General features: G+C 40.2%; 1 long non-coding RNA gene across 2 annotated transcripts in view; it reads right to left on the bottom strand.

Moving 5' to 3' along the window:
* LOC134359222 (uncharacterized) overlaps positions 1-17,341 on the bottom strand; it is a 60,510-nt gene that overhangs the window by 18,028 nt on the left and 25,141 nt on the right. The window contains exon 1 of one of the 2 annotated variants that reach the window (XR_010021069.1): positions 10,188-10,282. The exons of the other annotated variant lie outside the window; for it this stretch is intronic. This is a non-coding gene — a long non-coding RNA (uncharacterized LOC134359222). Of the gene's footprint in view, positions 1-10,187; positions 10,283-17,341 lie in introns of those variants that run through there. 2 annotated transcript variants of the gene reach the window in all.

Here is a 17,341-nt window from a genome sequence, read left to right as displayed (position 1 = left end):
TAAAAGTAACGCTTTTATGATAGAGTAGCATACATGGTTCCAAGCTATTTATTATTTTCTATTGTAAATGGAACTAGCTAAGCTTAGCGACTGCTGTAAAAATATGTATATGTTGTGCTACTATTTCTATTTATGCTTGTTTAATCAGATTATGCAACACCTAAAATAAAGTCAAAATGTTAATCTGTAGCCTTCTGGAAAAATACGAGAAATATGAGATTGCATTGTAAAACCAGCAGTTGAGATAGAGTGGAAATACTGAAAAGTCCTTGAAAATGAGTCTATAGATTATAGTTTCAGAGTTGTGTTGAGTGAAGTTATCCATGCCAGTTCAGGGCCCAGATGGTTATTGGGTAATAACTGTCCTTGAATGTGGTGGTATGAAACCTAAGGCTTCTTTATGTCCTACCTGATGGTAGTAGTGAGAAAGGAACAGAGCCTGGATGGTGGAGGTCCTTTATGATGGACGCTGCTTTTTTTGTGGCAGGGCTCTATGTAATTGTACTCAGTGTTGGAGAGGGCATCCATGTGATGGAGTGGGCTGTATCCACCACTTTTTGTGGACATTTGCATTCCTGGGTATTGATGCTTCCATACCAGGCTGTAATGCAACCAGTTAGGATACTCTTCACTGTGTATCACTTTGTCAAAGTTTTTGGTGACATGCCAAATCTACACAAACCTCTAAGAAACAGAAGTTCTGTCATGCCTTCTGTTTGATGGCACTTATGTGCTGGTCCCAGGACAGATCCTCTGACATGGTAATGCAAAAGAATTTAAAACTACTGCCCCTCGCCACCTCCGATTCTTTAATGAAGACTGGCTCATGGACCTCTGGCTTTCTTCGTTCTGTAGCCAATAATCAGCTCTTTGGTTTCACTGACATTCAAAGAGAGGTTGTTGTTGTTGTGGCACCATTCAACCAGATTTTCAATCTCCTATATGCTGATTCTTCACCACTTTTGATTTGGCCAATGATGTTGGTGTTGTCAGCAAACTTAAATACAGCATTGGAGCTGTACTTAGCCACACAATCATAGATATAAAGCAGGGAGCTAAGCTCATACAGTAGCAGTAGAGCGAGTCACACTTGCAATGTGTATAGTGGTAAAATATGTTCGAGGTACACACATTACTCTATTTCTCTCATCTCTGCAGGGTTAAGACTACCTGAAGAAAATTCTCTGCTCAGTATTTTGTTTTGCAAATGAAATTGCTACTGTCAGCAGGATTGTCATAGATAAAACACTGGGTAAAGTATTTGATACAAAGGAACAATGAAGAATTCCAGCGATATATAACTCCAAAAGGAATACGTAGAGACAGAAATTAAAAACACCCACAGCTTCAGATTCAATAGCAGAGTCAAATACACCTGTATTAGGAAAATACTCAAAGGCCAGCAAAATAACTCCATTGGATGAGAACTATATACAAAGATAGGGAATTAAAAAGCAATATTTTCTTTTATACAGAGTAGATTCAGTTTGCATATTTTTGTTCTGGGCCTCCATAAGTTACTAAGTGTTGTGAGTAATCATGTTCATTGTATATTGGATGCTAGAGTCCATCAGACAAATTCCACTAGGGTCTGTGGATATTGTCAAATATGCCCAAAAATGGCAGGTTTGCTAGGATCATGTAAAAGAAAGTAACAAATTCAGAACTGTTCATAAAAGAGATGCTGCTGCTGGGAGTTTTAATTTTGTATAGCTAGTGTAGAATAGATTCTAGTTAATAATGGTATAGGAGTTACAAGGCTGTTCAGAATCAGAATCAGAATCAGGTTTATTATCACTGGCGTGTGACGTGAAATTTGTTAACTTAGCAGCAGCAGTTCAATGCAACACATAGTATAGAAGAAAAAACCAAAATAAAATAATCATAATAAATAAATAAACCAATTATAGTATATGTATATTGAATAGATTAAAAATTGTGCAAAAAGCAAAAATACTATATATTAAAAAAGTGAGGTAGTACCTTACATTAGGATATAAAGTTTTCAATATATTCTTTCATGAGAGTCTTTCTACATTCAACTTTTATAAAAAGAAGTGAAAGCCGTACCATCATCATCATTGTAACATTTGACTGAGCATAACATACTGACGTAGTGGGAAAAAAACGTTCTTGGGATTTACACAGGAATAGAAAGAGACTGAGAGTGACAGCAACTTTTAATTACAAAACTCCAAATGATAGACTTAACTAAAATTAACTCCAGGAGTTCTAATATGTTTCCCATTGGACAGCCTGGAAAATTGACTCCACGCTGACCTGTGTGCTACCTCATGACTTGATTGTCAAACATGCCTGTGGACTCCAAAATTTCGAGTTGACAGTCAAAACGAGGACCTTGATATTCAAAACAAGGATCTGAGCAGTGTTGCTCCATCCAAGCAGCAGCTACAAAGAGTACACCACACTAGTACTACTACTACGTTGACTCAGGCCTAGGGGGCCGGCATCGGGCACGGTGACGGACTCTCCACTTCTCCCTCTCCCTCATCAGTGTGTTCAGTTCATCTACATTAGCCGCGCCACTGTCTTCTAGGAGCGTGTTGACCATAGTCTTGGGGGGGGCGCCCAGGGTTCATCCTCCCATGCTTGGGCTCCTATATGATGACTAGGCTGGCATGGAGTTCCGGGTGGCGTAGACAGTGCCCCGCTAGTTGTAGTCTCCTCACCTCGATTTTAATGGTGAGCATCGGTAGGTCATCATAGAGCTTGATGTTCGTCATGTGCTGTTGCCAACTCACGTCAAAAGCCATCCGGCGCATTCTTGTATAGCAACCATCTAGAGACATTCGCATAGTCTGGGTGAGTGTCCATGTCTTGCATCCGTAAGTGAGAATGGACTCTATCACTGCCATGGAGATCCTCTTTTTAACCCCTCTGGTCAGGTTCGACTTCCAGATTTCCTTCATGTCATTCATAGCCCTCCACGCTAGCGCCTTCCGTATCTTTATGTCCTTCTCCGAACTCATCATTCTTGACCCAAGGTACTTGAAGTCAAAGATTTTCTTAATGGTATCATTCTTTATGGTCTTGAGAGTACCTTCGTCGCAGTTAAACACCATGTACTTTGTCTTTTTAGCATTTAGGTGAAGTCCAACTTTATTGCACTCAATTTCCACGTTTGCCAGTATCTGCTGTGCTTCCTCCATCTGGTCAGAGAGCAGGACTATGTCATCTGCAAAACTGAGATCTGCGAGCGTAACTAGTCTGATCCTTTTGGTTTGTCCTGGTTTTATAGTAAAACCAAGCTTGTCATGATCTTTAGTAGCTTGATGTAGAGCCTAATCAAGGACGATTATAAAGATGTAGGGTGCCAGAGTGTCCCCTTGCAGCACACCAGCTAGGAGCTTGAACACTGCTGTTTCTCTGTCTGGTGATACAACTTTCGCCATGGTTTTGGTATAGCTGGACTCTTTCTCAGTAGACAGTCTGGCACTCCATAAGCTTTCAGCATCTTCAGCATTTTACCTTGGTGAATAGAGTGAAAATCAAGAAAGTAAGCGCGGCTGGTAGGTTGTTCTTTTTGACTTCCTCGATGATTCTACGAAGAGCAAGTATTTGCATTACTGCTGTACACTTCTGTCGAAAACCATTCTGATTGAATCTTAGCTTAGGGTCAATGGTGGTGCGAATCTGTTCAAGATCATCCGATTGTATAGCTTTGCTAAGATGCAGGTCAAGCTGATACCGCGGTAGTTATCTGTCTTCGTGAGGGATCCAGACTTGGGGACTGGGATAATGTTTGAGAGTGACCACTGTTATGGTTTGTCGCTTTTCATCAGTGCCGTATTACATATGTCCAGCAAGATGTCGTTCAGGTCACAGTTCTTCAGGACATCTGGTGGTATCCCATCTGGTCCAGCGCTCCTGCCCACTTTGAGTGCATATTTGGCCTTCTTCAGTTCCTCAGTGGTGAATGGGCCGTCATCGATGTCGACTTGCGTGTTGTGGGTATGCCCTCTTCTTCTTCCGTGATTGTTGGAGGGCTTGCCAGCAGGTTCTTAAAGTGGGTAAACCATGTCTGGACACGGTCCTCTGCTGTTTTACCACTTATTTGACCTGATGGGGACTGCCCATCAGTACACCACAAAGGAATAGTAAAATAGGAAAAGTGATATGAAGTGCATGAAGATGCATTTTACAATGTCAGATAGGGCTAGGACATATACAATAAAGTTTAGCATTAAGGAATGCTGATGAACAAAGAAATGTAGGAGTCCAAATCTAAAGTTCTTTGAAAATGGCAACATGGTTGGTAAAGTAAACTTGCCTTCATGATTAGAATATAGGAGTAGGGACATTATATTGCAACTTTACAAAAAACTGATCAGGCCACACTTTAATCATTGTGTGCTGTTTTCATCAGCACACTTCAAGAAGGATATGATTGTGCAAGAGAGAAAATGAAAAAAAAAGATTCACCAGGATGTTGTCTGAGTTGGAGATTAGTTATGGAGTGAGCTTAGACAAGTTAGGCTTGTTTTCCCTGGGAATGAAGGAGGCTGGGGAAGTTAACTTAATAGAAGTGTTCAAGGTTATGAGATGGTTAGGTAGGATTGATCAAAATCAAGAGAGAGAAGGCTTAAGGTGAAAAGAAGAAATCTTAAATGGGATATGATTGCTATGTTTTTTCTTCATAAAAAGTGGTTTATAGAGTAACTGCTGGAGCATTCAGTTACTGAATAGGCACATTAAATAGGTAAGGTCTAAAGAGATATAATTCTAATGTGGGAAAAAGACTTGTGTAGGTGAGCATAAACATTGGTATGGAAGTGGTGTGCTTAAGGGCCCATTTTACTGCTGTGCAGCACCATGACTCCATGACTTTACTGAAGCTTTGTATTTGCAAGATGAACATGGGGAAAGGGAAAATGTATCCGGACAGTAAAATCACACCAAATTTATTAGTCTGGATCATTTTGCTATCTCAGTTTTGAGCTGCTTTTTATTTTGCTTGATGATGAATGGACCCTGGTGAAATCAGTGGTTGGCTTTCTGCAAATCTTTTTTGTATTGAAGACATTAGGTAGGTGGGCAAGGGCAGGGAAGGTGATACCTTTGCTGTTCCATTACTCTGCTGGTGATCTTTAGTGAATATTGCTGTATAAGGGCAAAAAATGAGGAAATGGTTCAGGATAACGTAGTAGGGGCTACTCATTCACCCCCAATTCTACATTATCCTGAACCATTTTCTTTTTCTGCTTTTAATTCTCTGTAGATGATCTGCATATTCTTCTTCGTTCTTCCAAGCATTGGTGCTGTATCAAGTTGCATGGACTATGCCAAGGCCATTCCAGAGTCCATGGCTGATGCAGACTAAAGAGCATCTTCAGATCTGCCTGGGTTCTTCAAGTGCATTTTGTTTGATCACATTTCTCGTCATTTGGCATTCATTGCAGATATGTTAGGCTTCTTTGCTCAGGTTTCAGACATGTGATCAAGCGTATTCTCACTGTTTCCTACCAACTACCCCTTAAGTCTGTTTGCAAATCCAAAGAGGACATAGACCTTGAACCTCAGCTAGTTTAATGGGCCATGGAGACCCACCCAGAGATTTGGCATTCGCTTGTAGAAATAACTTTTTGTGATTGTACACTAGCTATACATTAATGGAGAGAAGTTGTTAATAAATATTCATGATTGAGTTAGAGATACACAAATGACCATGGTGGTGATTTACAACATCTATGGGAAGCAGGCAAGAGAGAAAGCCAGTAGCTCCTGCTCAATCTTTACTGTTACTATCATCAGAGAAAATGAAATAATTACCAGTGCTGGGGACATGCCATTCATCATTTTTGATGGATTTCCAAGGCTGGCAGTGATATGGAGGCACAAAGCACTATGAACAATGAAGATACTTGGGGCTGGTGTCTCGGTAACTTTTGCCATCTCTAATGGGATCCCACCACCAAGCACATCTTCCCCTCCCCTTCTCTCTCCACTTTCTGTGGGGATCAGTCTCTCCATGACTTGCTTGTCCATTCATTTATCCCTGCTGATTTCCTTCCAGGCACTTATCCCTGCAACCATACCAGTGTAACATCTGTTCTTACAAATTCTCTCTCGCCATCTTTCAGGGCCATAAACAGTCCTTACAGGTGAGGCAGTTCTTCACACGTGAATCATTCAATGTCATTTATTGTAGTTGGTATTCAGGTGTAGCCTCCTCTACATGGGTGAGAATCTGTGCAGATTGTGGGATCATTTCATTGAACACATTTGTTTGCCATACCAGCTTGGATCTCTCAGTGGCCATCAATTTTAAATCCATTTCACAATCCCATGCTGACATGCCAGTTCACAGCCTCATCTACTGCCAAACCAAGGCAAGACACAGAAGAACACCAACTTATATTCTACCTTGATAGTCTCCAACATGACAGCATGAATATTCTGGCAACAATTCTGCTCCGTCTCCTTTATCCCACTGGCCTCTATTACCCATCCCTTATCCCTCTCCTGCCTTCTCAATCTGCTCATCACCCAGACATTCCTCCCACTTTCCCTTTATTCCTTGTTCCACTCTCTTCCATAAGATTCCATCTTTTTCAGCCCTTTCTTACTTGCACCTATCAACTCTCTGCTTCAGTTCTCATTCCTTCTCTCCCCCATCCCTCAGCTATCCATCACCCCCACTTCAGATGGATCCATTTATCGCCTGACAGCTCTTCCTTCATCCCTTTCCCCCAGCTTTTGTACTGCTATTTCCCCTCTTTCCAGTCCTGATGAACATTTTGACCCAAAATGTTGACAGTCCATTTCTGTCCATAGATGTTGCCTAACCCATTGAGTTCCTCCAGTTCCTTAGTGCATTGCTCCAGATTTCCAGCATCTGCAGTATCTCATGCTACTGGGGAAGTCTGTTAATATGACCACCCGTCCTATGAAGATTGTTTGCTTCCAGGGGTTTTTAGAAGCCTTCTTACATCTGATGTGACAAATGGAGCCTCCTGTAACACCATTGTTCTGACCTGTTGAAGAAATTCAACATTCAGCTATACACCGTGTAGCGGCTCCTCCAAAATATATCCCCTTCCTTTCTATAACCAAATCCAAATCTACAGGATTCTCTAGGTTAAAACTTTTGTCTCAACTCACACTCCCAACTCTTTGCTCTTTTCTCAGTAAAAGGCAGTGGTAAAATGTTGCAGTTTCACCAGGTGGCAAATTTCCTAAATGTTCAGTGATGGCACAGCTGTGCATATCTAGATTATTTAAATAGATATATCTTTTAGTCCTTTCATATGCCATTGGTCTTTCCTCATTTTGTTGCCCTGACAGAAGTAACCCTGGAGCAGAATGTATATCCTCGGGCAAAGAGTAGGAATAAGAAAAGAAGTTTAAAGATGATGTGTACCAGAAAACTTTTACATTCATCACTGGTTTATTCAACTTTTATCTAGTTCTGGAACTCAGCCTGTTCTTTGCTAAAAGTTAAAGTAGTGTTATGTATATCCTTCCCTTCAACGCAAACATCTGTGCTTCAACCACCACAATTGCATCATTGCGTGCTGCCTTAAAATGATCCTTCTCCAGAGAACACCCAGAACTAAATAAAATATAAACTGAAACCAGTTAATTTCCTTAATAATGTTCTGTGTCTGTACTATTAATGTTTGCTTCCCTGAAACTTCCCTTTGGTGGCAACATGGTGTATGCCTTCTGCTATCTGACCTGATGCATCTGCTGAGTGTCACATTAGGGGAAGTAGTAATCAAAGCTCAAGAAATTCCTGTGCCCAAAGACTTGAGATGGATTTTATTTAAATTGCCACTATCTTTTTGGCAAATTGGGTTTATTATAGGATGAAAATGTCTAGCATTAGCCCAATGAGCCACATTATGAAATATTCCTACATATTGAGAGAAAAGGAGGCGACTTGTTAAGTACCTCAGCTGACTTGCCTGTGCTAATACCCTTCCAAATGAAAATCCAAATTGATTTATTAAAGAGGACAGTCCAATTCACATGTTTTGCACAGTTAATCTGATACATATCTTTGCCATCCAGATTGTGAACAGTAGCGCTTTAAGAACCAAAATGCTCCAGAATAAATACAACCCTGACAAATGATTGCACTCTTGCACATGTAATAAAAGCTTACTTAAGTAACATTTGTGAGCTTACACTGGTATTGACAAAGTCACAACGGGAGCATAAAGTCTTTGAAGCCACCCTTTCAAAAATGTAGTTCTTATTAGAATTGAAGTTATTATCCTAAAAGAGACTGGTTAAAAATTCAAGATTCCAGAGTCAAATTTATTTATCATGTGTACATTAAAACATAGAGTGAAATGCATTGTTTGTGTTAACAACCAACACACCTGAGGCTGTGCTGGGGGCAATCTACAAGTATCACCACACATTCTGGCGCCATCATAACGTGCCTGCAATGCTCGGCAGATCAATACAGAACACAACTAGCAACAAAACAAGCCTCTGTTCCTCCCTCCCACCATGCACCTACACAGTCCTCCAAGTACAAGACAGTCATCTTCTACGGTGCTCTAACCTCAGATTCAGACTTGCACATGCAGACCTTGGGGCCTTTGACTACCACAGGGGACTACACAGAGGAGATTCATGAGCCCAGGGCTCAGGCCAACGGGCCTTGACTTCTGTGAACAGACCTAAATTTCTGTAGATTATACGTCGTAATACGAGTATTTTTTTTTCTAATAATCAGCTTGATTGAATTTTACATGTATCAAATTCCTAGTACAACTGAATTTAATTTTTATGCAATTTGAAACAATGTGACTCTAATGATTTTTATACAAAAAGCTTTAGCATAGACATGCTTGATGAAAATCAGCTGCATTCCTATTTCAGTAATTTGAAATGTCTCTTTTGTGCTGCGCCGAACCATTATGGCTCTAATATTTACAAAGCTGGGTTGGGTAGGGTGGAGGGGAAATAGGATAGAACTAACGTAGTAGAAAAACATGACACAGCTGAAAAATAGAGCTAATGGTTGCTCCTTTGTTCTCTTTACTGTCACTTAGTTGGACAACTGGCCAGATTATTAGGCACGAAGCTGAGGTCGGCATTCCTTGTTCTAGTAATTAGGAGGTTCAGGATGTAGATTGGTACTAGAGGTTGGGGGAATGTATTTTGGCCATAAGTGACTTAGCTAGTGTTAGACTTCATCTCAGCCAAGTGTAGAAGACCCAGATGTGCTCAGAGTCAGAGTCACAAGAGACTGAAGTTGTTGAAATCTGGAGCAAAAAAAAACAACTGCTGGAAGAACTGAGCGGGTTAAGCAGCAGGACTGAAATGTTCACTATCTCTTCCCGCCCCCACAGATGCTGCTTGATTAGCTGAGTTCCTGTAGCAGTTTATCTTTAAACTCTGGTAAGACATTGGTATGTATACTTGAATGGGCTCACCATTGGGCAGAGCTGAGGAGAGGGGCCTAGGGAGCATATATTGTGTGTTCACGACAGGGAGGGCTGATGTGTAACAGTGACCCCTCCTATTCATGAGTTGCCACACTCAAATATATGTAGGTAATCAAATAACTTTAATATTTGTAATTATTATTAGTATTTAAATTACATTTTTAAACTTTTATAGAAAGTAGAAATGTAAAATATTTCAGAAAGTTATTTTTGAAAGATCTTTGGCATTCAAGTCCGGTGACCCAGGCCTGTATGAGAAAACCAGATACAACTTGTGGAGGGCCATTTTAAGAGCTGAGGATCAATCCTGAATGAGGTTGGAGGCAAAATCGGATGCACTTCAACTCTGGTAGGATTTGCAAGCCATTACTTCCTATAAAGCAAAACCTAGCATCATGAATGGCAGTGATGCTTCACTCCCAGACGAGCTCAATATCTTTTATGCTTGCTTTGAAAGGGAGAATAAAACTAGAGGTATGAGGATCCCTGCTGCACTCTATGACCCTGTGATCACTGTCTCAGAGGTTGATGTCAGACTATCCTTCAAGAGGGTGAACCCTCACAAGGCAACAGGCCCCAATGCAGTACCTGGTAAGTCTCTGAAAACCTGTGCCAACCACTGGCAGGGGTGTACATAGACATTTTCAATCTTTCATTGCTACAGTCAGGAGTTCCCACCTGCTTCAAAAGGGCAACAATTATACCAGTACCTGAGAAGAGCAGGGTAACCTGCCTTAATGAATATCATCCAATAGCACTTACATCTATGGTGATGAACTGCCTTGAGAGGTTGGTAATGGCTAGAATTAACTTCTGTTTCAACAATAACCTGGACCCACCGCAATTTGCCTTTTGCCACAACAGGTCTACAGGAGACGCGATCTCATTGGCTCTTCACGAAGCCTTGGATCACCTGGACAATGCAAATACCTATGTTAGGATGCTGCTTATTGACTACAGCTCAGCATTTAACTCAATCATTCTACAGTTCTGGGCCTCTGTACCTTGCTCTGCAACTGAATTCTCATTTTCCTAATTGGAAGACCACAATCTCTGCAAATCGAAGATAACATCTCCATCTCCATCTCCATCTCCCTGACAATCAACACTGGTGCACCTCGGATGTGTGCTTAGTCCACTGTTCTACTCTTTCTATACCTATGATTGTGTGGCTAGGCACAGCTCAAGGGGCATCTATAAACTTGCTAATGATACGAACATTGTTGGCAAAACTTCAGATGGTAACGAGAGGGCGTAAAAGAGTGAGATATACCAGCTAGTTGAGTGGTGTCACAGCAATAACCTTGCATTCAATGTCAGTAAGACTAAGGAACTGATTATGGACTTCAGAAGGGTAGGACGAGGGAACACATATCAGTCCTCATAGAGGGATCAGAAGTGGAGAGAGTAAGCAATTTCAAGTTCCTGGGTATCTTTGAGCATCAACATATTGATGCTGCTACAGAGAAGGCATGACAGTGGCTATATTTCATTAGGAGTTTGAAAAGATTTGGTATGTCACAAAAAATACTTAAAAATGCCTGCAGATATACCGTGGAGAGCTTTCTAACTGGCTGCATGGGGGGAGGGCTACTGCACAGGATCGAAGTAAGCTGCAGAGAATTGTAAACTTAGTCAGCTCCATCATGAGCACCAGCCTCCATAGTATCCAGGATACCTTAAAGGATTCTGCTTTCACCAGCAACTTTGATGTGTGTTGCTTGAATTTCCAGCATCTGCAGAATTCCTGTTGTTTACCTTAAAGGATTGATACCTCAAAAGGTGATGCCATCATTAAGGACTCCCATCACCTAGGACATGCCTTGTTCTCATTGCTACCGTCAGGAAGGAGGTACAGAAGCATGAAGGCACACACTCAATGGTTCAGGAACAGCTTCTTCCCCTCCGCCATCCAACTTCTGAATGGACATTGAACCCATGAACACGACCTCACTACTTTTTAAAAATTTCTATTTTTTGCACTGCACTTATTTAACTATTATATATATGAAATTAATTTACTGTAATTCTCTGTTATTGTGTATTGCATTGTACTGCTGCTGCAAAGTCAACAAATCTCACGACATATGCCGATGATATTAAACCTGATTCTGATTCTAATTATCTCAACAGTTTTTAAATATCTCCACCAGACTGACCAGATACTACCACAGTAGTGTTAAAGCAGAAGACAATAGCACCTTTTAAAAACTCATTGTGATTTAGTATTTTTGCCAGCAAAGATAAGTGATGGGATAGGTTTACAAAATTGTCTACAAATAGTTGGTATCTCAGCAGAAACTCAATCTAATATCTAAAATGTACTTATTTCAATGCTAAAAGTGTGGAATTAGTATTGTTACTAGATCATTCTGGGTACTAGAATTCTCACAGCTGTTAGTGCTGCCCTCTGATCAGTCTACTGAGGAAAGAATTAGAACTGAGAGATGTAACCATCAATGTCACTTGTCCTTGACAAATATGAATCATCACACTACATTACAACTTAAAAATCTTTTATAATTTCCTTTTGGGATATAGACATTGCTAGCAGGGACAGCATTGATTGTCCCTAATTGTTCTCGAACTAAACAGATAGCTAAAAATCTCCATTGTGGGAATGAGTCATGTGCAAGCCAGACCAGATAAGGATGATACATTACTTCCCTGAAAAACATTACTCAACTAGATAGATGTTCATGGTTATTACAGAATCTATCTTTTTAAAATTTAGAATTATGATTTATTTAATTTTTAAAGATCCTCCAGTTATTACGAGGGTTTTAAACTCATGGTTCTTGCCCAGTTGTCCAAAATACTAAGTTTAAGGCACTTATACCAGTATAATCCCTCAAAATGACTAAAAGATCCCAAGATAAGCCAGGTGAGTTCAAGCCTCTTGCAGCTTTGTGTAGGAGTGTGCTGCAATAATAAAAAAAATAATAAAACATCTTGTCCTTACTTTGATGTAAACATTGCAGCACCTTGCTGAAATGCTATGTACACATAACTTTTTCCTATGTGGGAGGATTTGTTGTTGCTAAAGTTCACTGTTTGGTTTTGTCACATCCTGTGAAAATGCGTGATGATGTGTGTCCCTAGCTGTGTGTCTGAATTTCTTTCAAAAGAAATTTGAAAAATAGATTAAATATTGTAAAGCAAGAGATCATCATCTGTATTTGGTGCCAACACAACTGTATTTCTTAGGTGGTTTGCAATCTGTATAAATATAAAAGCTAAATTTGTGTTATCTCAATGTGAATGGTGGGCTTGGAAACATTCTCATAATGGGTCATGGAAATCAGAAAGTAATGTCATTTTGACATTGCCGAAGAACAGTTAAAAATACTGTATGTCAATATGTGGGATAACCTTAATGTAAAATCAAGCTGGACTTTATATTCCAATAATATAAACTTTTCATTATAATCCTTTTTCCATCATCCATTTAACTAGCTATCTACTAATTAAATTTATGCTAGTTGTTTGAACAACCTTTTGTGACAGGCTGTACCACATTCTCAGTATAGGTCCTCATCGGTTAAGGACAACCAACTAATGGACACCCTTACATATGTGCGAGCTCCCATAATTTTATTAAATTCAAAATTCCAACATGCATTCCTATGAACAGCAGAACTAGTTTCCCCTCTCTCTCCATTTTAATAATTATTCTTTCTTATTTGTCTTCGGTGTTTCTTATGCCATTCATTACAGTACTGTAGAGGTATGATTAAATATATCAAGTGATTTTTGTGTATTTTCTGACTTCTGAGAAATTTATATGAACATCTGTAGAAACCCCTTTTAGGGACAGCCTGTATAGCCTGGAATTCTCATTGGATTTATTGGTGATTAGTCCAACTTCTCAGTTTCATTTCATTCCACAAAGTGAAGTGGAATATTGACTTTTATTGTAAGGGAATGGAATATAAAAGTAGGGAAGTCTTTCCTCAACCAATTTAATTTAATTAAGGGGAGGAGTTTTGGGAGTAGTCCATAGAAAGATTAAATATTGGGAGGAAGGGATCAGTTTATGAGGAAAGATTGATCAGGCTGGGACAAACTTTTAAAGTCTTGAGAGAGCTTACCAAGTAGATGCTGACAGCATGTTTCCCATTGTGTGGGAATCTAGAACCAAGCAGTAGACTTTTCAAATAAGTAGTTTCCCGGTTAAGATGGAGGTGAAAAGAAATCTCTGTTCTCAGGGCATTGTGAATCCTTGCAATTTTGTTTTGCATAGTGCTGTGGAAGTTGATTCATTAAATATATTCAAGGCCAAGATAGAGAAATGTTTGGTTTATAGGAGAGTCAAGGGTTAATTGAAACTGAGTTGAAAGTTGAACTGTGGCCAAGATCAAATTATCTGCGATCTTAACAGATGGCACATTGCCTGGCCTTGCTCCTATTTCTTCAGTATTTTCATGCCACCAATGCTTTTATCTCTTTTTTTTAGTGTTTTTAATACATACCTTATTCATAGGAAACTGGCAATGTGAGTGAGTGAAAAATAGTCTGTAAATTGAAGGACGATTTAGTGGTATTCCCATACATCTAGCATCTTTTAGGTGGTAGACATTGTTAATTTAGAAAATGCTGTTGAAAAAGCCCTTGCAAGTTGCTTAGTACATCTTGTAGATGATACACCGTGCAGTTCTTATATACCTTTGGTGGAGGAAGTACAAGTGTGATGGATAGGATGCTGATCCAGCTGAGTGCTCTGTTCTAGGTAGTGTGGATTTCTTGGATGTTGTTGGAGCTGCAGCTAATCCAGATTAGAAAAGAGTGGTGCAACTCACTGCAGTATACCCAATTTCTGATCCGCTCTGGGGCATGTTCATGTAAGTTTACGGTCAGTGGTGATATGTCCTCGATGTTGATGATGGGAGACTTGAAAATTCTGGTGTTGATGATAAATATAACCCAACACTTATATAGTGCAGACGTTACATGTAATATATCAGCCTATGACTAAATGTTGCCTACATCTTGTTGTATGCAACATACCATCACGTGCTCAATTAAGCTAAATCTATTAAAAAAAATCTATATGTAGAGACTAAAGAAATCTATGACAACCTACTTGAGAAACAGCTTCCTGATACATGGCTCTTAATCTGATTCAAGAACTTAGCTCTGGATGGTTAAACTCTTTGTGCTACCTCTTAAGGGCATGCCACATTTTCTCTTTTAAAATGATTTGAATTTACAACTTAACTGTTAAAATGAAACTTTTAAAATGTCTATTCTAATTTCATTCTTTATTACATGTATTTTTTTCATTTGCTCTCACTTCCTCTCACCTACAGACCAGAAAACTAAACCATGGAATTAAAAATAATTTGACTAGTTCTGTGCTACTTTGAAAATGTACTTTCCATAGGACCAAGTGTTTCTGTAAACAAAAAAACTTGACCAAATGTCATCCCCAAAAGGACTTTTATTGACTTTATTTTATTTAATATATCCACTGCACATATAACCTCTGGGACATTTGGATTTTTGACCCATAAATAGGTTTTATGTAATAATGAAAGTTACAACTTTCAAACGATTTTGCTGCCAAAATTTGAGGCCCAGGTGAGGAAGGTGTTGGGGGTGGGGGGGAGGGATGTTGAGTGGTGGATTTTTTTTAGTGAAAGATAACTTCTTGTTTCTGAATCAGTTTAATTTTAGTTCTAAATGTAATATTTCTAGCCAAATTCATGCTGAGGCCTCTAGCACCTGAATTTTTCTGAGTGCTTCTCCCTGCTGACCATAGGAGGTTCTGCAGAATAGCCCTGGTCAACTAGCTGCTTAAGGTATCACAGGAGTCTACATTCTGAGAAGGTATGGATAGGGAAAGATAATTTCTTTCCTAGTCAGCCACTGGTCATGTCATGTCCTCTTCTTCAGTCACTTGTGACCCCCCCCCAGGATGACTTGAATGTAAGGATATTTACTCACACTCAGTCTGTCAAAATTTGGCATTTCCATTCAACACTACTTAATACATTGTGCAAATAGTCGCCCTTTTCAGTTGTTAGAGACGAATGTAAGAGTGAATGGAAATGGAGCAAAAAAAGTAACAAGTGAGAAAAAAAGATCTGGAAAACTAAAATAAAATTAGACACTGCTGAAAATGTGCACTGGGTTAGCCAACTACCATATAGAAAATAGTATTGGGGAGAGCAGTGGTGTATCTAAGGTATGGCAGGTATGGAAAGTGCACTGGGCGCCACTGAGCAGTTTCTATTAAAGTCAGACAAGCCATCCTCGGATAGTGAAAGAAGAACTTACTTCAGATGTATGATCTGTCTTTGATTATCATGGGTGAGAAGCACTAAGATGGCCTTATTTCAGAGCATTGTGTAAGAAGACTATGAAACGTTTCTTCATGAAGAAGAAGGAAAGTGGAGCTGAAGGACCGAAGAGACGAAAGTTGGAGGTGGAGGAAGCCAAGAAGTCGAGCAAGTTCTAGGCTGGATGGAGAGCGAGGTGTCTCCCAGTGGAGGTTGGTTGTCGGGGATTCGTAGCCCGTTCTTTAGTTAGAGCCTTCAGCATTTTGGGCATCGAGGGAGAGAGGAAGAGGAGAGCCATCCGCAGTACCACCGATGTGGCAGACAGGGCCTCAAGATGGTTGTGGCTCAAAAGAGGGGAGCCATGGAGTCATAAGTAGCCAGCCATCTGGACACAAGCTGTGGTCTGATCAGCCCCGGCTGGGTCACCTGGAGGAGGTTGTATAATGTTGAAAGAGTTGAAACACCCGATGATTCCAGGAACATCACTGAAGATGTGTCCAGAAGCATCAACAGATGTATGTACACAGCTTCATGCCCTTCTTTGAAAAGGCCGGAACAAGTAGGTCGACACGTTCAATGGAGTCGCCTGCACCTGCTACAAGTTTGTTAGAATTCGAAGGCGGATCAAGTACAAATGCGTCACAAGCCGAGGAGGAAGTCAAGCCAGATAAATCCGAGTATGACGAGATTAAGAGTGAGGCTGCCACAGAGAACATGGACATGACAGGAGGGGAAGACGATGGTGGTGGTGGTGATGTTGAGTTTATTGACGAGATTTTACCTGACAAGATTGAACCTGACGACATTGAACCTAGTGAACTGGATGGTGTCAAACAGCCTCAAACTATCACACCAGAAGTGATTGAACAGCATGACATTGGACTTCTGAAGTTCAACAAGGATACTGGAAAAGCAATTCTGCCTGACGCGTTGAGAACAGAAATAATAAAACTGGGTTCAAAGTATTTCCAGAACAGTGAGGGGCCTTTCCTACCAACAAATAACCACTTGATGAACAAAACTTGGTTCAAGAGGAAATTGGGAAATGGTGGTGGTGAGGAAGTGACACGCTCATGGCTGGTCTATTCCCCTTCTAAAAAGTCTGCATTTTGTATCTGTTGTCTTCTCTATTCCCGGTCAGACCATCAATCCTCATTGGAGCAGGAAAGTGGATTCAATCAGTAGAAAGCACCTGAAAGGATTAGTGTTCATGAAAATGCCAAGAATCATCAGGAATACTTCACAAAGTGAAAAAAATGGAAAGAAATTTAGCTGGAAACAGAGGAGTTATTGACGCGGTATTTTAGTCACAGATTGAGAAGGAAAAGCAGAAGTGGTGTGATATCTTGATGAGAATCCTTCACTGCATAAAATTCCTTGCGACTCAGAACCTGGCTTCGTGAGGACACAGGGAGTCACTTCAGCTAGGTGATGACTCCAATGTGGGAAGTTTCCTTGGCTTACTGAAACTACTGACCATCTTTGACCCTGTCATAAAAGAACACCTCACTCATTTGGAAAGTCATCCTGGATCTATGTCTTATCTTTCACCGGATGTCCAGGACGAATTCATCCACATGATGGCATCCACTGTTCGCCAGAGTTTACTGAGAAGCATTCATAAAGCCAAGTACT

This window comes from Mobula hypostoma, chromosome 2, assembly GCF_963921235.1.
Source record: "Mobula hypostoma chromosome 2, sMobHyp1.1, whole genome shotgun sequence".
Taxonomy (NCBI): domain Eukaryota; kingdom Metazoa; phylum Chordata; class Chondrichthyes; order Myliobatiformes; family Myliobatidae; genus Mobula; species Mobula hypostoma.
Note: the sequence above shows the minus strand (reverse complement) of the source record. Positions and strands in the feature narration are given on the sequence as shown.